We start from the raw sequence: 21,724 nt of genomic DNA, 5'->3' as shown, positions 1-21,724 counted from the left end.
TAGCATAATTCAGAACACCCACCCACCCACCCCTATTCATTTGCCTAACACCATAAGATCCACAAATGGACTGCTTCAGGTCTTCTGCCACTTAAAGATCAAAAGCCTAGAGAAAGCACCCAATTACGGCATGCACATCAAGGAGCTCAAGCTCAATTAAACAAAGGCGCTCAAGGGTTTTTGGCAGACCTGATGCTTACGTCAAAAGTGCAATTGCACTTGGCAAATTTATATGTTACAGTAATTTTTTAAAAGAAAAAAAAATGAGCATATGAATTATTTTTGCCGCTCGGTGAAAAATGGAAAGTGGAAGTATTGAAGAACAAAAAGCTAAAACTGAGAGTGCTAAGTGTGTAAAAAAGGGTTGCCTTAGGAAAAGTTCAATTTGACTGGAAGGGGTTCTTATGAACAGGTCGAGAGCAAAGAAATGTTAGAGATTTGTGAAGAATTTCCCTCTCCTGCTGTGGAAAGGATCAGTGCCGCAATCACCAAACACGTCCAGTTATTCATATATCAGGCGTAGTAGCGCAGTTCGTTTTACACATTTCCCTTGCTTGCTTGCTTTCTAAGCGCTGAAAAGGATGGGGAAGGATTTTGTGCCACTAACAGCTTCTGATGGCAGCCATGGGTGAACTGTGAGGGTGAGGAGGTTTCGCAAATGCTCTTCCACCCCCCCAACCCGTTTCAGTCAGAAATAGTACACATCCTCAGTTTTCGAAAGTGAGATTTGTACTGTATTAAGTAACTGGAGAATATAACCTCCTGTGTTGCTTTTGAACTTGAAACATGAATACCCACAAGTGTGACTTTAAAAATAACCCAGAAAGACACGGCAAGCTTTCTTTGAAAGCAAAGTTTAGCAAATTGGAGCACATCGCAAGGAAGACATTATCTGGGTGTCATCACAAGGTTTGCAAAAGGGGGGTGCCTGGCTTCCTGGGGAAAGAGTGTGAAACATATGCTGGAAGGATGAGAGTGGTGACGTTCTGCCCACAGCAACCGCCAGTTTTAATGGAAAAAAATATAGGTGGCACTGGCAGGCAGAAACATTATCTATCTATCCATGACCTGCAAAGATCCTGTCTCATCAGAGACAATGAAATAGGAGGACATGTTTCAATCCTAAAAGACAATGTGAATTAAGAGGGTTGTGCTGCAAACATTTTGTGTGTGTACATGAAAACTGAGCTTTTAGAAGGCCTACATGCCACCTCCAATGGTCATGTCTTCTACATGCTGTTCATGATTCAACCTGCAGCTGATTTTGCATCTTTTGGGGTTTCTTCTTCCAACACTGCAAATATGCCACATAAGCAATCATATGTAACAAGACAACAAAGCTGATTCAGAGTGTAGGAAAAGCTACCCGCTGTCCCTCTGAATGGGCACTTGAAGCCAATTCAAGTTAGTATTTTACAATCCCTGAAGACTTGCCCCCCAAAGGGGGGGGGGGTCTTTCACAGCTAACCAAAGCTTTGGTGAAAAGTGTCCTTTCCTTTAGTCTCAAGCCCTGCAAATTGGGCAAGGATCTGTTCATTCGGGGTATGGCTAATGAGATTCTGAGGCTGAAAATTACTGAAGCAGATGTTAGATTCTTGTGTGGTTATGCTGCAGAAGCATTCCACATAAGATCGCCCAAACAAAACCAGCCTCTGCCTAATTCTCCATACCCTGGAGTAAAATGCAGCGCTCCAACAACCCAATGGCTGCTTTGTGTTTCTTGCACAGGCTACCCATCTTTCACTTTTAATCTTACAGTGTGATTAAACAGAAACAAAGCTGAATGGATGAAAAATTACCAACAAGTGATATCCATAAGTAATGACTTAAACCAAAATTTTGCCCAAAGCCAGTATTTAAGTGAATTTAGAACTTCTTCAGTAATTTTCAGGGAAACCAAGCTTTTCATTACGGCATAGTCTTGCAACGTGGATGGAAGTGAATAGACAATTTGAAGGCTGCCACCCAATTTTGCATAAAAGTGACATTCTAAGCAAATTTGGAGGCTTATCATTAGGTAGACCATTTGAGTAATTTCAGGGATATTAAAAGTTTTCAGTAGGGGTTTCACACATTAGTAATTCAAGCCAAATTGGACAAGATAAATGATCACTAAATCACAATTCAGTTATGGGTGGACTTTATTTAAATAATTTATCATCATCAAAACTGATTTTGACATCTCTGTGTGAAAAAGAAAAAGTTTGAAACTCAAATTTGTTTAGAACATCCCTAAATCTTCCAAGGATTTGGGAAACACCTTGAGAAGTATTTATATATCTGAACAAAATCTACACATGTTGAGATTTATCAATATAGGTTATTTTTCAGATGAGTGTGTTTGTATGCATATAGAGGAGTGGAACCTGGGTTTCTCAATCCTAATTCCAATATTAGTAATCAAGTTAGGACTATAATCTATAATCATTTTATTTACTTTCCTTATCTGAAGTACTGTACTGTGGCTAATTTTCAGCTCTGCAGTTTCAACATTTTATTCCTGAGATTAATCCTTCCTTGCAGTGCTGCACCACAGTTCAGATATGATGTAAATGAAACCTCAAAGAATATCTTCACCAGTTAGAAAAGTAAGCTGCTCAGATGAACTTTTGAACTTTTCCCCTCTTCTATGGAGAAAGAAACTTTGCAAATACATTACAAGTCCTTCAAGAAAGAGATAGATGATAGACTGAAAGATGATAGATAGATGATTGATTAATTGATTGATTGATTGATGATAGATGATAGAGATAGATAGATGATAGATGATAGATAGGTAGATAGATAGATAGATAGATAGATGATAGATAGATAGATAGATAGAGAATATTAAACTAGTATTAACTTTAGTACCATACCTAGTGTTCTCCAATCCTTATGCCATTAATCCTACAATAAGCTTGCATGACAGTTTGATAAGATTCCCAGGCCACTGCGGAATCCACAGCTGAACATGAACCTTCACCGTTTCAGCCAAACCCAGCACATCTACTACCCTGGCTTTCTGACAACACAGAAGAGCTAAGGCAAGGCTGGACCTCAAAGTGATAAATGAAATGAAAACTGGGGAAGGGCCAGAGCTCAGCTTTGCATTCAGAATGTGCCAGGTTCAATCCTGGCATCTCCACACAGCAGACCCTCCAAGTGTCCCTATTTTCCCAGGAACAGTCCTGGATTTACAGAAGCCACCCTGGTTTCTGCTTGGATCCTGAAATGTCTTGCTTTTCCTTGGGACGTCCCTATTTCCATCAGAGAAATGTTGGAGGGTATATGGAGGCCAATTTCAGATCCACACGTCCTTCCACAGTGGGGACATAGGTTTCCAGGCAGGAGTTGATCACAGTGAGGTTTTGCCAAGCGTGCCTTCCTCTTAGCACGTTCCTCCCTTGCGTCCTGAGTTCGAGTGTCTTCAAAAACCAGAATACCTTTGGTTAAGGCTGTTCTCCAATTAGAGCACTCACAAACCAGTGTTTCTTTCCCAGTTGTCGGTGTTTATACTACATTTTTAAAGATTTGTCTCGAGAGAGTCTTTAAACCTCTTTTGTTGCCGACCAGCATTACGCTTTCCATTTTTAAGTTCAGAATAGAGTTCCAGAATACCATATTTTATCTCAGCTTCTCCTTTTCTAAAGGAACCTGCAGTGGCGTAGCGTGGGTTGTCAGCACCCGGGGCAAGGCAAGTAATTTGCGCCCCCTAACCCGTGGATTTGCCCTAACCCCAGATGTTGCGCCCGGTGCGGCCAGCCCCCCCTGCACCCCCCACGCTACGCCACTGGGAACCTGTAATTATGTGGAAAGGAGAATATCTTCCGTGTGCGCCAGGCAGTATTGCTTGGGCTTTGGATATGGTTTATTGTTTTCGCATTATAGGTTTAGACTACCCACAGGGCAGCAGGCACAGTAATCCCCCACACCATTTCAGCCTCACAACAACCCTGTGAAGTAGGATGGGTTGAGAGAAGATGACCAGCCCCAGAGGGTAAGCTTCAGGTCTGGTAAGGGGTTTTTAACTTGTTTCATATATGTTTTAAGAGTGCAGTTTGCTGCTTTAAGTTGAATCCTTTGTAATATTTTCTTAACCCTTTGAACTATAAGAAACAGAGTTTGTAAATGTTCACAAATCTCACAGGGGAAAGGAAGACAAGCTACTGCCAAAATTTCATCTGAACAATGTAATTTTCCCCCACCTTTTTGTTTTTTTCAGTTTTCACTAATGCATCTCAATTCATTATCCATTTACAAATTCATTTTAAAAAGCCATTTAAGAGTGAAAAAAAACAATGTGAATGTATCATACCACTTTCCTTTGGAAACCATCATTTAAAATGTCTCATCTGCAACCTATCAGAAATAAATCCTTGCATTACTGTGCATTCAAAACAGTTTGGATCTGGGGAAAAAAATACAGCTTTAAGTGGGTAACCCTTAAAATCTATGAGATGCTAATGAGAGTTTCTGAAATCTGAAGGGCTGAATCTGAACATAAATCTTGGTTTTGCAATAGAGCTGACTGCTTGTTGAGTTTACGACCTTCCATAAACCTTGTCAATATAACTGGGTTGGGTTTTTTTAAAAAAGCTGCTACCAAGCCATCATAAAAAGGGCACTAATCAGATTAAAGTTATGTTTATGACATAATCACCCCTCTTATACGGGACAAAATAAATAAATCATATAAACACATGTGAATCATTCTCTATCTATCCAAAATTTAAATAAGATGTACAAAAAGCTACGGATAGGTCATATTTTTTAAAGTGCTACCATTTAACAGACCATTCATTGACCATCTGCATTAGTATAGTCCCATTGACCTTAACGAGCACATCACATTTAAACGGTCGTATCCTTAGGCACACATTAACCATTTTTTCTTATGTAGCTAATTCTTAAAACCTTCAAACACACCACTTAGTTGGGCAACTAGATGGAACAAGGAGTCTTCACACGTAAGAACCGGAAGTTACAAAAGCCATGGTGAAATGGGGCATTCGACCTTAGCCTTGAGATGTTATGTTTTCAATCTAACAACGTTTCTCCATTCCCTATTCTCATAAACTACAATGTGCTATACCTATTGTAATTAACCATTGGTAAAGTGCATTTACTCTTCGTTCATTCAAAAGCAACCATTTCCTGATGGTGAAATCTGTGTACGTATTTGCTGGGTTTGCATGTCACATTATACCATAGTTTAAAAAACAACAACAATTAAACGTGAGCACACAGTGCACTGGTGCATGTTGCTGAAATGGCTGGGGCATCACTCTTCCTCTGCTCCCGTTGCTGCCAGGAAACAAACCATGGTTTGGCTTAGCTTGCTTTCCTGCGTACAAACCACAAGTTCGTAGGCCAACAACAACCCTTAGTTTGTTTGGAAAGTAACAAACCACAGGACATAATGACCAAACTTAGCTTGCTTTCCAGGAGCACAACAGTATAGTTTATTTTAATGTCTACTTTCATTTGCCGGTAGCTACATTTCTGGTAGCATGGGTGCAAATAAACACCAGAACGGGCATGCAACTAAGAGCAATGCAGTGCAAATGGTCATCTATAGGTAAAGGTAAATGACCCCTGGACGGTTAAGTCCAGTCAAAGGCGACTATGGGGTTGTGGTGCTCATCTCACTTTCAGGCCAAGGGAGCCGGCATTTGTCCACAGACAGCTTTCTGGGTCATGTGGCCAGCAGGAATAAACCGCTTCTGGAGCAACGGGACACCGTGACAGAAACCAGAGCGCATGGAAATGCCACTTACCTTCCCACCGCAGCGGTACTTATTTATCTACTTGCACTTTTGGCAAGCTTTCAAACTGCTAAGTTGGCAGGACAGAGCAATGGGAGCTCACTCCATCATGGGGATTCGAACCACCGACCTTCTAATCAGCAAGCCCAAGAGGCTCAGTGGTTTAGATCACAGTGCCACCCCTGTCCCAACTAAACACACATCCAAATCCAGAAATTGTCTTGTCTACACTGTAGAATTTTTAACTGGGTGTCATTTGTATGGACCAGCAAGCTAGAATGGGTTGCAAATGTCCAGTCTTTATATTTTTTGCAGTGTTCTAAGACACATATTCATAGTACACACAATGGCATACAAATGTTGTCATGCATACCAAATAAACATTAAGTATGGTGTGTCTACTTGAACTTCTCCATATCTAATATACAGGGTTCTCTCTTACGCATGCCTCATGCTCCATTAACTTGCATGCAAACTGGCTGCACGTTTCAAATGTCAAATGAATGAATGAATGAATGCTGCTCACAAAACCGTACTGAGTTTAGAAGAGGAACTCCTGCTTTTGATGCTAACTACCACTACCACCCAGCCAGCCACAGGATCAGGTAATACACAAAAACCGGGGATATACCGCAACATTTTGTGACGACATCCCACTTGTGCTAAGACATTTTTATATATATTAAAGAAAGAAAGATAAAGGTGTCATGGCTGAAACCTGCAGCCAACAGCAGCAGCAACAATAACAACAACAACAATTTTATTATTCGTACCCCGCCTCCATCAGACTGGGTTGCCCTAGCCATTCTGGGAGGCTTCCAACAGACATAAAAACAAAATAAAACATCACACATTTAAAAACTTGACTAAAGAGGGCTGAAAATTGTACAATGATCTATCTTCTTGACATCTAGTGAGAGGGCCACTACCAAGAAGGCCCTCTGCTTGGTACCCTGTAGCTTTATTTCTCATGGTGAGGGAACCACCAGAAGGTCCTCAGAGCTGGACCTTAGTGTCCAGGCTGAATGATGGGGGTGGAGATGCTCCTTCAGGTATACAAGGCCAAGGCCATTTAGGGCCCAACTCATTTAATGACCCAGTTAGTTACTTTAGCGAAGGTGGATGTGTTCACAAGGCACTGGAAACTTTGCTTATAGGTATTCACAACTACAGCTTGTCTATTTGCATGGTGGGGTGACAGATTGTCTTTCTGGCTCCAAGCCAGGAGGCTTTAATCCATATTCCAAAACTCTCAGCATTTCCTTCCTTCCTTTTTTTTCAGCTTGGAAAAGAACTTGATCACTTGTAACCTAAAGCACAGGTAGAAGCAATTCTATATTCCTGTATATCCCTGTCAACTAGGGGCCTGGTTATCTGGAAAAGATGCATTTCTTTTAGAAGGAAATATCCATATGAATGCATTCAACTTTTTAAAAAGTTTTCATGTTCTGGGTGCAGGCAATGAAGACAGGTTATAGAAGTCAAGTGAAGTCCCGACTCAAGTGAAGTCTGCTAAAACTAACAATATGTCCTGTGCAGATCACACACATTCCAGCCAGCCAGCCTTTGGGGGTAAAATGGATAAAATGGCCTTATCTTAAGCAAAGCAAAGCTTCTTTTTTTATCCTACAGTGAATACGCTATGTTAACATTAATATGCTATGCCACTCTGAGCGGAGGCAGGTGGTGGGGATACAAATGCCAGTAAATATTCCTACTCAGGAAACAAACAGAGATTTGCTTTTTAATTCCCACAACAACCCTGAAGAGTAGGCTAGGCTGAGGGGCAGCGACTAGCCCAAGGTCACCCAGGGAGCCTCGCGGCTGAGTGGGGATCTGAACCCTGTTCTCCCAAGGTCCTGGACTGAAACTCTAACCACTGCACCACATTATCTCCCTGAACTGCCCCTGAAGCTCAGCTAGTCCACTACACCTCTAGCAGCCCGTGCTATACCTCTCTGTCACCAAAATAAACCCAAGTCCATTGTCTACCAGAATACCACATGCCACAAGGAGAAGGCAGGCATAACCCACATCCACTTTCCCATAGATACTTTATATCCAGCAAGTATTAGGCAAAGGTAAAGGGACCCCTGACCATTAGGTCCAGTCGTGGCCGACTCTGGGGTTGCGGTGCTCATCTCGCTCTATAGGCCGAGGGAGGTGGCATACAGCTTCCGGGTCATGTGGCCAGCATGACCAAACCGCTTCTGGCAAACCAGAGCAGCGCACGGAAACGCCGTTTACCTTCCTGCCGGAGCGGTACCTATTTATCTACTTGCACTTTGAAGTGCTTTCGAACTGTTAAGATTGGCAGGAGCAGGGACCGAGCAACGGGAGCTCACCCCGTCGCAGGGATTCGAACCGCCAACCTTCTGATCGGCAAGTCCTAGGCTCTGTGGTTTAACCCACAGCGACACCCGCATCCCCCAACAAGTATTAATCAGGTTTAATAAAAGCAGCTCAACTCTGCCTTCACAGTATTTCATTAAAAGAATTATATATGCACAGTTGCCATTCCAGCCCCTGTAGGAACACCACTGTTTTAACTTTTGTTGTTGTTGCTTGAAATCATTACTGGCACATAAATTGCCAGACTTCCTCCCCCCCACCCAAGTAAAATTGTGCAGCCTCTCTGTTTTTCTGCAGCCAAACCCTCTCTTCTGATTCAAGCAAAGCACTATTACAAAGAAATGCTTTAAGAAAAAAAAATGTGAAAAGGAATGAGGGAGTAGTAATGGTAACAAGCAGTGCCGTGAACGGGTTTGGCCTCCTCGTCCGCGGTGTACAGTTAACAGATCACTCCTGGCCTTCAGCAGACGGGTGGGGGGAATAAAGGGGGGGCGAGAAGCAACTCCAGGAGTGGGTTACAGCGACGGGAGAGGAGATCTGCCAGTTTATATACAAGAAGGCAATTCAACCCTCTGTTGGCGCATTCCTTCTCTCTATCTCCCAACCTCGCCGCGTGTGTCTTGTCATATTTTCTTCAGCTGCTAATTGTCCGGACAGAGAGATTTTAAACAGCCGCAGCCAGGGGGAAAAGCGAAACCCTTCTAAAGCCACTATCGCAGCAGCCAGTCAGCTTCACACACCACTGGGTAACATTTTCCAAGGGAAGTGTTCTTCTGATAGTTCCCGGAGCTCTAAGTCGCACTGCCCCAACCTCTGTTCCTCTCCCCACACCTCCCCTCTCCAGCTCCAAACACACACACGCTCCCCTTGAGACCTGAATGCACTTGTGGCAATAAAACATTCATGCGACTTGGAATTTTAACACAATGCCATTTCCCTAGTTTAACCTGAAAGGAATGCACTAGTCACAACAGACTACATCATCCTGCCGTTCAGCCTTGCCAAGGAACCGCTTTTCTGGCCGGCCTGGCCCAGCTCTGACGGGAAAAAGTGTGCAGCAGACCCACACACGGAGCACAAAAGGGGCCACCTCTGCTTCCTCAACCCTGGCCAGCAGCACCCGGCTCGTAAGCGCAGCTCTTGCCCAACCTCTGGGCCGCAGGCTCATGTCACCTTCTGCAGTCGCAACACTCAGCAGGCAAGGCCAGCTCCCCGAATCGCTCCTCTCATCTCAGCAGCCACTTCAATCACTTGCCAGAGGCCTTTGGCTTTAATACAGTGGCTGTTGTTATGAAATATTATGGCCGCAGTCCAGCAGATGGTTAAGCACACTGACGACCTGGGCATTTAAGCACACTTAATTGTGCACCGGATTACACTCCGCAGGCAAGATCCCAAGTATGGCAATAGACTTCAATGGGACTACTCTGAGTATGGCAAAACATGACGCCATGCACTCAACCCCCTTCTTCTATTCACAGTCTCTCTCTCTCTCTCTCTCTCTCGTTTGTTTTAATGAACGTTTGTGGGAAACAAGCTGAGATCGCTGGCCAAACAATACTGGTGGGTCTAGTTATCAAAGCTGACAATGCATCTGTATTCTGGCAAGGTTTTCTTTTTATTGTTATTATTTCTGTAATTAATATGTATTTTTTAAGAGGGAATGGAGAGTCTCTCTCTACGAACGTTGGGAAACACTGATGGGAAAGTGAAGGTCTCTTAACCTTTTTGGGCAGCGTGTCAGTATTATTCTACTACAGAAAGAAAACATAGTGGCACCAGGAAGCAAGCAATTTTCACCTATTCGCTTAATAGCTTAAGCTTCAACACATGGATTTTTCTTTTTTGTTCTGAACTCAGAGAAAGCATCACTGTGTTAAATACTACACAGACAATTTTTGGAGAAAATAATGGATTTCTTTGATTCCTCATGTTCACTGCTAAAGTAAATTATTCTATACATTGCCTACCTTCACGTGGTGTCCCCTAAATAGTCCCCCCCACATTCTCTTGATAAACAATCCTATTCCCCCACCAACAATCCTATAATATAATATAGACTAGAAAGGAAGGAAAATTTTGCTTGGTTCTCATTTTTAAGCAAACTAACCTAATGTACCTCCCGAACACGCAGACGGACCAGAACCTAATTATTCTTCAGATTTCACACTTCTCAAAATTTTACAACATGGTTCTTGTTTGATTATACATACACAAACATTTAGAAATGCATACAGATCAATGCAAAAATGGAACGGGATGGACCAATGGACATATGTGCTGGAATGTCAACAGACATGTGACATGCAACAATCTCATGCCTGTTCCTTAAGGTGGTCAACAGAACTGACATTGAATAGAAATAGATGGATCCAATCATCCCTAATAAATACCCACATAAACTCACAAGACTATTTTTTCCCTAAATGGTTTAGCAAACAGATTTCATGAGATTGTTTAGTTTTTATTGCGACAACCCTAAGAATTAAAAAAAAATCATGGCTTTCAAGACATGATTACTTATACAGAAAGGGAGAGGCTCTAACAAAATCACCCCCAACTTCTGGCACTTCTCAGTCTTAGTTCCTGATCTGTAGGAATAATCATACCTGGTGGGCCATGATTTTTAGTTTTTAATGTGGCACATAAGCAACGAATAGTAACAGAAATGGTTTATACTGCCTTACAACAGAATGAAATCCAAAAGCCCATGATACTGTACGGCCCATGGTGCCAAACCATTTTCAGATCAAGAGATATGGACTGGGAACGGGAAATGCAATTACATAGTCCAATTGGTAGGCATTAAGTGATAAACATATTACACAACATAGCTTGTTCCTGCTGGCTCTGACTCAATGGGTTTTCTTGCAAACACTTTAGGCAAGTAAGGTATCACATGATGGTTGCAACCATCACACTGGCGAAGGGTTAGGAATATTCCTGCTGCTGCAGCAGCTTCGCTGCCAACCCAAGCTCAATTCAGACATGACTGTGGGGCCCATAGCAGGTGCTGGCAATGGCCCAAGAAATGGCAAGAGGATGCGGCAGGCCGAGGATGCCACCAGGCACACCTAAAAGTGACCCAAGGGTCACTGGTAGAACCCAGCCCATGCGCTGATGAACAGATCTAGACTTAATAGATGGCAAGTACCCAGCAAAATCATAATAAAAAAGGTTAACCGGTCAAATAAACGAAGCTAATTCAAACTGCTAGTCTTGCTAAGGAGGCAAGAGTAGCCTTGTTTAAGATACAGATCAGAGAAAAAGCATGTTACTTTTTTCTGTATGCCACAACAGCTGCGAGAATATTACTAGTGAAGAATTGAAAGAAACAAGATTTACCAACTATCGAAGAATGGCAGATGAAGATGATGGACTATATGGAACTTGCCAAACTGACTGGGAGACTCCGAGACTAGAGAGAAGAGATGGTGGAAGAAAATTGGAAGAAGTTTAAGGAATATTTGAAAAAATATGTTAATATTTAAATCTTAGAATAGCTTTGAAAGTGGATATAGGGTTAGAAGTAGAAGATAGTGTATTTTACAACAGTATTATTTGTAAGTGATAAAATATGAAAATTTTTCTGGTAAAAGGAAGTGTGATTTTAAAAAATGGTTAAAAATTATGATATATGAAACTGCTAAAGATGAGGTAAAATGATAATCAGATAGGGGGGACTTGGGGAAGCTCGCCTAACAATGTTTAGAAAAAATAAGGATAAGACAAGAATTTGTTTGTATTGTTTGTTTTTCTGTTTGTGTTGTTTAATTTTGTTATAAAATGAATAATTTTTTTTGGAAAGAAATAAAAATAAAATACAGATCAGAGAAGTTGGCTGAGCCTTTTTAGCAGGCCAGATGGCTCACAGCTATCAGAGGCGCATTTAGGGAGGTGCAACCAATTCGGTCGCACTGAGCGTGGAGCCTCGGGGGTGCCATGGGGGGACGCTGAATTTTGGGGTTGTACTTGGGCCAGTGAAATTTGAGGCCCCAAGGCCCACCACTGCAGCTATCTGCCCCATTCCCCTGAGGAGGTTGATGGCAGCAAAAGGGAAGTGATGGTGCCTGGGCAGTGCCAATAAATCCTCTTCTCCAGCCTCCCAGGTGTTTTGGGTGCTGGTGTTATTTATTCATTTATTTTTATTATCATCAAATAATGATACAGTATAATTATCAGGGCAGATTATGATACAGAAAGCCTACTTCAATCCTAGGAACAGATAGATGACTCTATTCTGTTTGATGCCACTTTTGCATGTAATCACCCATAAGTCTTCTCTGTCCTGTTTCTGCATCAATTAAAAAATGAAATGAAAAACTGCACTTTAATGTGTATTTAAATATCTATTTTAAAATATAGTTTCTCCCAAAATGTGTGTTCTAAAGTATTTTTTTATAATTTTTTCAGCTGCGTCGCAACATTTGGAGAAGTGTGGAATCAAATAAATAGCTACATTCCAACCTATGCATTCGTCAAGGAAGTGCAGATCAGATCAAAAGCTCCTATCAGAATTCACAAAGATCAAATTCCTCAAGCATACCTAGCAAAATCTGCCGCAAATAACAACACTGTTATGTACCAAAAATGTTAATACCCACACTTTTCCCCATGTCGTTTCGGGAATCAGCTGCAAATAAAACGTTTTGGATGTGCTGTTAAGCGCAATATACAATTGTGACACTAGAAAATGATTGTGAGCTATAGCAAATTTAACACATTTTTCAAAATGATTTTTTAACATGCATGTAGATCCAACCTCAGTGGCTCTCTAGAGATGACAATAAGCACCGCTCTCATCAGAGAGGGTTGCCTCAAGACAGGAACCAAAGCACACTGGTCAAGCATCCTATGATGGGATGTTAGGCTATCACTCCTCTTTTGGCATGACAAAACAGTGCCATCCAGAATACTACTCCATCCGGAACAGGGGTTGCACCTAATTCAGAGCACAACCACTGGACACTAAATATGAAAGGGTGCATGGCAATTCTGCAGCAACAAAACTGTGGCTTTTAAGTCGGCATTGCAATCACTTTGGGTTATATTCAACTACGTTTTACAGAAAGTAGCTCCGTTGAAATGAATGAATATGACTATGTGGGTCCATTAATTTCCAATATACCTACCCCTGAGTAAACTTAAGTTGAATACCACCTTTATTATCTTTACTCTGTATGGTAAAATAAAGGTGTCTTGGGAAACCAAAGTACACAACAAGCACTTTACCAAACCGGCTGTTTAGTAAAATAACTGCAGAAGATTCCTACTCTCCACCTGATCACTAACATTAGCTAATGTAATGTAGATTAGAATGCATTATAATTGGGAGCATCTTTCAAGATGGTTCTGATATTGCAATTAGTCCGAGATATCTGTTAACTATGGGTTGTGTCCACATGGCAATTTATTTCATTGAAGTCACACGCCTTACATGCCCTTGCATTCCCTTCAGCCGGTAAAAGTTGGAATTAGGAGGATGCACATTGGGGATAGCCCTTTTGTGGTTTAGAAAAAAGAAAAGAATGCCTAGTATTCTGGAATTTTAATCGTATGGGAGTATAGGAGATTAGAAGAGGGACCTCAGGGAGCTGAGCTATGGGAGAGCCTGGCTGTTGTGATGCACGGGGCAGAACTTTGACTCAGTACCATCCTCTCCATCTGACGTTATCTCACCCCTGAACAGAGCTTGCAAAGGAACAGCTTGCCCTGGTCAGAGGGAAGTGGCGTGAAAACGATGCTTCTCAACCCCTCTGCACAGAAAGTGGGACAATGCTGTACAGTACACATGTCGCACAAATAAAAATACTGAAGAGCCATGCTGGAACTTTCGTAAAAGGTGGATTTTTTGTGGTAGAAGGAACAGCAGGAAGGGTTTTTTCTTTTCTTTTTTTTTAGCACATTATTCCAGAATAGTAGCTGAATAACGCCAACATCGTGTGGCAACATGCCCCCACCAAAAAACCTGACAAAACAGCAACTGTATCACTTTAAAGGGTAAGTGCAGAAACACCCAAATACAGGCAGAAAGACCTAGCCACTCTTCCTAGAGGCACCCCAACTATGCAATGCTCTCCCAAGGGAGTCTTACCAGGCACCTACCTTGATGTCATTTCAGCACCAATTACTGTTATCCATTTCCCCTGGATTATTAATCCTCTGTGCTTTGCTATTTGATGTTTTGCTTTTAATTCTGCTGACAGCTTTTATGTTGCTTTTGAATTTATTTATTTTTTAAGTTTTTGTAAACCACCCCGGGAACCTGTTGGAAGAGTAAGGTAAAGGTAAGGGTAAGGGAACGCCTGACAATTAAGTCTAATCACGAATGACTCTGGGGTTGCGGTGCTCATCTCTCTCTATAGGCCAAGGGAGCCGGCGTTTGTCCGCAGACAGTTTTTCCAGGTCATGTGCCCAGCATGACTAAGCCGCTTTTGGCAAAACCAGAGCAGCACATGGAAATGCCATTTACCTTCCCGCCAGAGCAGTACCTATTTATCTACTTGCACTTTGACATGCTTTTGAACTGCTTGGTTGGCAGGAGCTGAGACCGAGCAACGGGAGCTCACCCCATCGCGGGGATTCGAACTGCCAACCTTCCAATCGGCAAGCCCTAGGCTCAGTGGTTTAACCCACAGCGCCACCAGCGTCCCCGTTGGAAGGGTAGGGTGAAATAAAATCAAAATAAATACAATTTTGCTAGGATAAAGCTCACAAGGAGGAACTATGCCTTCTGGAAACAAAAGTGAAGAAGTAGCCAGAAGTTCTATTTTGCCTCCAGTTGTACAATGAAGATATCTGACAAGAAGGGATTTGCAAGGTTAGTTTAATAGCCACTCTCACTGATTGACTTTGATTATTTCAGGTTGAACCAGCTTTTCAGGATGAATTGATTTTGCCATATCAAGTCTATGCCCTTGATCTCTCGGACATGATGAAATAATATGAGAAAATGCCAAGAAAGCACTAAGTATTGAGGACAAGATTTAACACTATGACAGACCTTTGGTGAGTTTAGCGTATCCAATATATTCTACTTTTTCTGAAGATTATTGAGATGTCAAACCTATAGCCAATTTAACCAGTCAATTGGAAGCAAACAGATCTTATGTTAAGCTTCTCACTCAGTAACCATTCTGAATCTGTTTTACTAAGTCTATGAGCCGTTGTTCGGTGTTGATCATCACACAATTTCAGTAAGCTAGTCAATTTTTAAAGATATTCAAAAACGATATGGAAAGTCAACAAGTTCCTGTGAAATTAAGCTTCCCTAATTAGACCAAATACTCCATTTCCATAAGAATTCTGCTATTTCAGGACCCCTGTATTTAAATATACATTAGAGGCTATAATTGAATTCTGCTTAATGTTTATCCTGCTCTCTAATAATGAGGTCTACTTGATTCACATTGAAAGCAACTGAACACAGCTATGGACACCCAGATACCCTTCCCTTTCAATAGAACTTATGTGTTACTAACTTCAGATTTGAGCCACTGTGTAGGGGAAAAAACCACTGCCTTGCAAAAATAGTACAAGTAACTTTTCTAACCAGCCTTTCCAGCGGAGAGGAGTGTCCTGGTCTTTTCCCACTGCCCTTTGCTCAATCCTGATGTGGAATATAATGTAGAATATTCATAACCCTTGAATTCTATTGAAGTTTCAAGAGGTTCAAATAATTTGAAGCAAACAACAACTGAAATAACAGGATCCGCTATAGACTGCTTGAACAATACACGTACAGTATTTGCATGATAGACGCAAATGCAATTCTTTTCGATATACAGCCACATGGAACTCGTAACATATTAACATCTGGGTGCTTTTCTGAGCCCGCCTCCAGAGCAACATGGATACCTTCCTATCCAGATTTTGGAACCAGTTCAGGGCTGAGTGCCAAAGGAGACAGCTGCTGAGCCTTGAGGAGAGATAAGGCGAGGGAATCTCTGTCTCGAGTTTATGTTTTCTTGGTTTCCTCTTTAGGTTCCCCTAAGCCTAGCCGGCCGTCTGAGATCACTGTCACCCAGAAAAATCTACGACCAAATCAAAATGGTCTTTGCTTTCTGGGCTGTCTGTTACTACGAACGCAAAAGCTCGGGTCCAACTCCTCCGCATCTTCCAGGCTGCAGGCAGATTAATAGGGAGATTACCAGTTCCCTATTCCCCAGCCGCAGCCCCCACCCCAAGCTGCTTCAGAGTTCCTGAACCTTTGGGATCTTCCTGGGGGATGCTGGTGACAGCCTCAATAAATTATTTAAAAGACAAAATCGATCAGAGCACATGACCCTTCTCAACTATTGGGAGGGGAAGTGTCATGGTCTGTCATAGTTTTCTGTGATTTCCAAGGAAGGAAATATTTTCCTGCTTTATTTCCCACTCCCCTTATCCCCAACCACTAGCCCTGATTCTGTTCTCCTTCCCTAAACCCTTTATTCATCTACTTCCATTCCTAGACCACTTGCTTTACCTAGTAAAATCGCATTCTGAGCATTGCTTCCTGAGCATTGCAGTGAAACACTCACCCACTTGGGTTTCCCCCTCTGTAGTAGCTGAGGGCATTGCCATCTGAAGGAATTTGTCAAAGGAGTTTGGTAACAGAGGGCCCAAAACTCAAAGCAATTCCTACCTGCTCCCTCGGGTGGTTTCTGTTCATTAATTCCTTTCTTCTCATACATTGCACAATCTCTCTCACTTCTTTTCTAGATACTCTCAAGAATCTACCTTCCAGCCAGCCTTCAGACTATGCCGTAGCCATTTCCAACAGTTGACCATGATTATTCATCACTGCCCATAGTTCCCCAAGGCAAGCATATTACCTGTACAATTTAATGAGCTTCTGCTAGCCTAACATAATGGGAATCTGTCTCTCTGTCTATCCGTCCACACACATATAACATCTCATGTTTGTCTTGGGCATCTTTCAATGTGAATGGCACCAGTAGAGGAGACCGTGCTTGCAAAGGTCTCTGAACAAAATAACCTTTCTTGTAAAAACCACGAACTGCCTTCCCCGAGTTTTAATTCTCTTGGTCTCAATACTGGTCTCAATTAGCTCATTAAGCACACTTAAGAAACAAAGTTGTTTAATCCCTTCACCTCAACCAGACCATACTAATTCTACACGCTCTCCTCCCAGCAATTATTTGCCAAAGCATCCCTGGTGTACTGGCGCTGATTTCCCTCCCATGCACCTTAGCATGCAAATCTTAAACCGCTCAGTGACGGCCTCTGGTTGTGCCCTTTATTAGGACAATCGTGTTGTAAGGAATAGCTAGCTGGTACGGGGCTCTGTTGCTCTCCTGGCTTCCCAATGCAACAGATCGCTGGGAAAGGGACAGGGACAGGCCCAGCATGGTGCAACCTGTGGCAGTGGAGCCAGTCCATTACTCCTGCCATCATGTGCAAAGCTCTCTGCATCCCGTCCCTCCCCTTCTCTGAAAGCAGCAGTGAACCACTGTGTTGGGGAGCCAGGAGAGCAACACAACCCCACCAGCCCCACGTCAGTGGCTGCTACCAGCTGGTGCTAGCTGATTATTTGACTTGCATGCAGATCTGTTTACAGAAATGTGCTTATATAGCAAAAGGCGACTCAAATGCAGAACCTGGTTTTTTATGAAAAAAATGTTATCCTCCTAATTTGGGTAATTTCTTTTGCTTTTTAAGATTTGATTTGATTTTGTACAGTGGTACCTCGGGTTAAGGACTTAATTCGTTCCGGAGGTCCGTTCTTAACCTGAAACTGTTCTTAACCTGAAGCACCACTTTAGCTAATGGGGCCTCCTGCTGCTGCCGCCCACCACATGATTTCCGTTCTCATCCTGAGGTAAAGTTCTTAACCCAAGGTACTATTTCTGAGTTAGCGGAGTCTGTAACCTGAAGCATATGTAACCGAGGTTCCACTGTATTGCCATGGATGCCATGGTGACAAAGACTGGTAGTGATGTTAAGGGAAGAGAAATACAAGGGGAAGCCAGTTTTAACTACAAAGGTTGCAAAAAATAAATAAATCTGTCCCTAGATTATTGCAGCCTTTTGCAAATGCTGGTAAATATTTTCAGTTGTTTGTACAATGCAATGGGAGCTAGAAACTTGCATTCTTTAATTTGTTTTTTTTAAAAAAAGGATGGAAGTTGAGGGCTGAACTAAATGTCTGATAGGATACACAGGCCTGAGAATGCAGACTGCCACATGTCCACTGCAAAGAAGGGGCCATGCGTGATGTATGGGGGGTGCTTGACACCTCCTCCCCCCATCCCTTTTTCCTGAACACCTTTCAGCTTGATATGGCACACACACAAAGCAGGAAGTTGGCAGGAGAGCGGGCAATGAAAGTGTTAGGCATGGGAAGAATTAAGCACATTGCAAATTGCTTCTCCCTACACCTCTTCAAAGCAGGGAAATTTTAACTCAGGTTCTAGACCTGAGTGCTGCCAGTAATTAATTGACAGCCTTCAGATTTGTTGCAAGAGAGACCAGACTCTGCAAAATCCCTGACTCTTGGAGGCAATGAGACGCATCTATCAGTATGGCACTCAAATCAGCAGGACACTAATGTTTTATACTAATAATCAGAAGACCCTCAAAAATACTAAGCTAATCAGAGGTTGGATAAAGAACAGGTTTATATAGAAACATGTTGTCATGTCTCTGAGGAACAACAAAGGGCAAAATCTAGCCTTCCCCTGCATATCAGATGATCATGGTGGCAGGCCAATGTTAGGGTTGCCATGTGTCCTCTTTTTCCAGGACAGGACACATCCTCTTTTTTTCAGGGGTAAAATTTGATACAAATTGCATTTATTTGCTTTGAATAGCTGTTATAGCGTCCTCTTTTTTGCTCTTCAAAATACGGCGATTGACTCAATGTGCACTTGGCCAAGAGAGATTTTAGCATAAACTGATCTGGTTACACACCAGATCGTTTCTATACTGGGTCCCCCTGCCCCCACGCTGCATCTCTTATTTAGCACTTTAAATTATGAACCAGGAAGGTAGAAAGATCATACAGAGGCACCCATACTGAATTGGTATCAAAACCTGCAAAGTAGAGGTTAAATTTTTACACTTCTGATTTTGTAGGGTTACACTGTACGCACCCCTTTAGTGCACCTCAAATAGATTACGTTTTGTGCCTAACTAAACAATAAAAAGCATAAGGCAATAGGCAACAAAAAAAGGGAGTTTAGCTTTGACAGAAGAGGATGTCATTGCAGTACTCTGTTCTAATTTACTGCATAGTCCCTTTGTAGGCTCTCAGAGATTTTGCAGAGTTACCATGCCAAGAATCCACAAATAAAAATGTCAGCATTTTATTAGCAGTTTTAAATGAAATGTAATGTTAATTTCATGTGCATAATCTTCATTACTGGAATACATATATTGGTAATGCGATTTAGTCAATTAGGGCAATGCTTCACAATCTGTCAGGGCCCACCATGAGAAAGATAAAGAATTAAACTGTTGTGTTGTGGAAACATTTGAGACAGAAGGACCAAAGGAGAAGACGTCTGTAGATCTCTCTCTCTCTCTCTCTCTCTCTCTCTCTCTCTCTCTCTCTCTCTTTTTCTCCCAGCACAAAACAAAACAAAACAAAACTCAAAATTCAGACACCAACAACGTCCGAGTCTGTGACCAAACTGTACATTTCACAAAAGTGGCAGAAGCCCAAGGTATCCTTGGACACAGAAGAACGATTTGCTCCACATTAAGTAAGCGAACAACTTTGAAATGTAAGCCCTCTGCTCACATCTTTTCTGACTTGCATGTATGTTCATTCTGATTTCTAAGTCCTGCCCATTTGTGTACTTGGCGTGGAAGGGGGTGGGGGAGAGAAGCTTCGGCACCGTTGCAAAAAGAAAGAGAAGACAATGCACAAGTTTCTTTGGGCACACTGTAACTCGCTCGTTTCTTTACGAACAGCCAAGCACTCTCACACACTCCAGCCATGTACAGTAGGTTTCTTGTAACAGGAGCTGCGTTCCTTTGCTCTCTTCTCCTGCACATAGAAAGGATATAACCTGCTTCAGTGGCAAAAAAGGGGGAGAGAGGGGGAGAACAGAGAGAGAAAACCGGGGTGAGCAGGCTGAAGCCCTGTGTGTGGCCAAGGCAGCAGGAAGCAAGGCAGAGAGAGAGAAAGGGAGAGGGAAGGAGGGAGGAAGAGCCCAGCACCACAACAGTGGAACAGGCAGCTGGCCTAAGATGCTAATTCAGCGCTTTAACAAATCAATGCCACTTGAAAAGTACAATGCGAGCCCTCACCGGGTAGATGTCAGGGGACTGAGAAAATGCATTCTCAAGTATTTCACATTAAGAGGGAATAATGTGTTAATTTATAACTCTTCACCCTATACACTTGGATTATCCATCTGTGTCAGCTATTTGACTTCTTAAATTTATCAAAAACACGTGCAAAGGGAGGCATCTTCTGCTTAAGCATTGGGAAGTGAAGCTTTGGGGGGGGTGCCTGTCCTGTTGAGGGGTGGGGAGGGGATAAAGGATTCTGAAAAAAAAAGAACAGGCAGGGCTGGGCTGTTCGCTGGCAGTGGCTGATTGCATTAGGTACCATCAGTCAAAACGTGGCATCAGAGGGGAGGAAAATCTTGAATCAGCAACCAAAAGGTGCCATCGACAACTTTCTGTTTTAAGGAGACTTGGCGAAGTCCCTTAGCACAACTTGACCGAGGCAAAGCTCAGTATGGGCTCTAATTAAAATTGCTGTTCTGTATGCTAAATGGATTAACATGATAGGACCTGGAATGTCAGAAGTGGAGAATGAAACAGTGTGTGTGAGAGAGAAAGGAAATCTATGAACTGCCAAAAGAATGGCAGCAGGAAAATTCTTATAGGCACTTTGTAGTGACATAGGAGGTTGTAAAGGAAGTCATTGTCCTGAATTCACTGACTCGCGAGTAGCCTCACTGCCAATTAGTCACATGGCGTGCTTTCACAACTGACATCTTCTAGTTTAGATATTTATGCTCAGAGAGGGGATGAAGTGGAAATCCCACACACAACCTGACATGAAATAGGGAAAACCTTTTGAAAAAAATGAAGCCACAATTCGATTCTTGGAACTGTGAAATGAGTTGCCATTCGTTTTACAGGCAGCTCAGTTCATTTCCCACTCCCACTTTTTATTCTTTAAAGGAGAGAGGGAGAAAGAAAGATAACCAAAAAAGAATAAGAATCTTAGACCTAAATTATACCCCCCCCCTTCTAGAAAATATGACTAGGAGAATAGTATAGGATGCACTTGGCTACTTGTTTCCTGTCCATTCTGTTCCTATAATATGACCTGGCACAACAGAACTAAAGAACGAAACCCTTTACTCATCGAGACAAAAATATATAAAATGGATAAAATTACAATATATAATTTTTATATCCTTAAAACTTCTGAAAATGATGTGTGTGTGTGTGTGTTTGACTTCAATCAGAAAATCAATGCTTTCAGATGTCTTAGTTTCTAATGCTGAAATACATTTGCAAAGATTCAATATATATACTTACTTTAAAAAAAACAACCTATACATTCTCACATTATTTTAGCAAAGGGAGAACTGATGATCTGGTGCCCCAAAATACAGAAATGTGACACTGTTGTTTTAGAAAGAAATTCAAAAGGT

At 42.1% G+C, this 21,724-nt stretch overlaps 1 protein-coding gene and 1 long non-coding RNA gene across 13 annotated transcripts in view; both read right to left on the bottom strand.

Annotated features, from left to right (window-relative positions):
• The window catches only part of BNC2 (basonuclin zinc finger protein 2), a 398,619-nt gene that overhangs the window by 237,206 nt on the left and 139,689 nt on the right, over positions 1-21,724 (bottom strand). The gene's annotated exons all lie outside the window — the stretch shown is intronic.
• On the bottom strand, positions 9,710-19,625 carry LOC310753179. Its single transcript, XR_014543262.1, has 2 exons — positions 12,370-19,625; positions 9,710-12,306 (listed from the first exon to the last, which is right to left on the bottom strand). It is a non-coding gene; the product is annotated as an uncharacterized lncRNA (long non-coding RNA).

The sequence above is a fragment of the Podarcis filfolensis genome, assembly GCF_964270895.1.
Source record: "Podarcis filfolensis genome assembly, chromosome: 17".
Lineage (NCBI taxonomy): Eukaryota > Metazoa > Chordata > Lepidosauria > Squamata > Lacertidae > Podarcis > Podarcis filfolensis.
The sequence above is the reverse complement of the archived record's forward strand: the minus strand, read 5'-3'. Positions and strand labels throughout refer to the sequence as shown.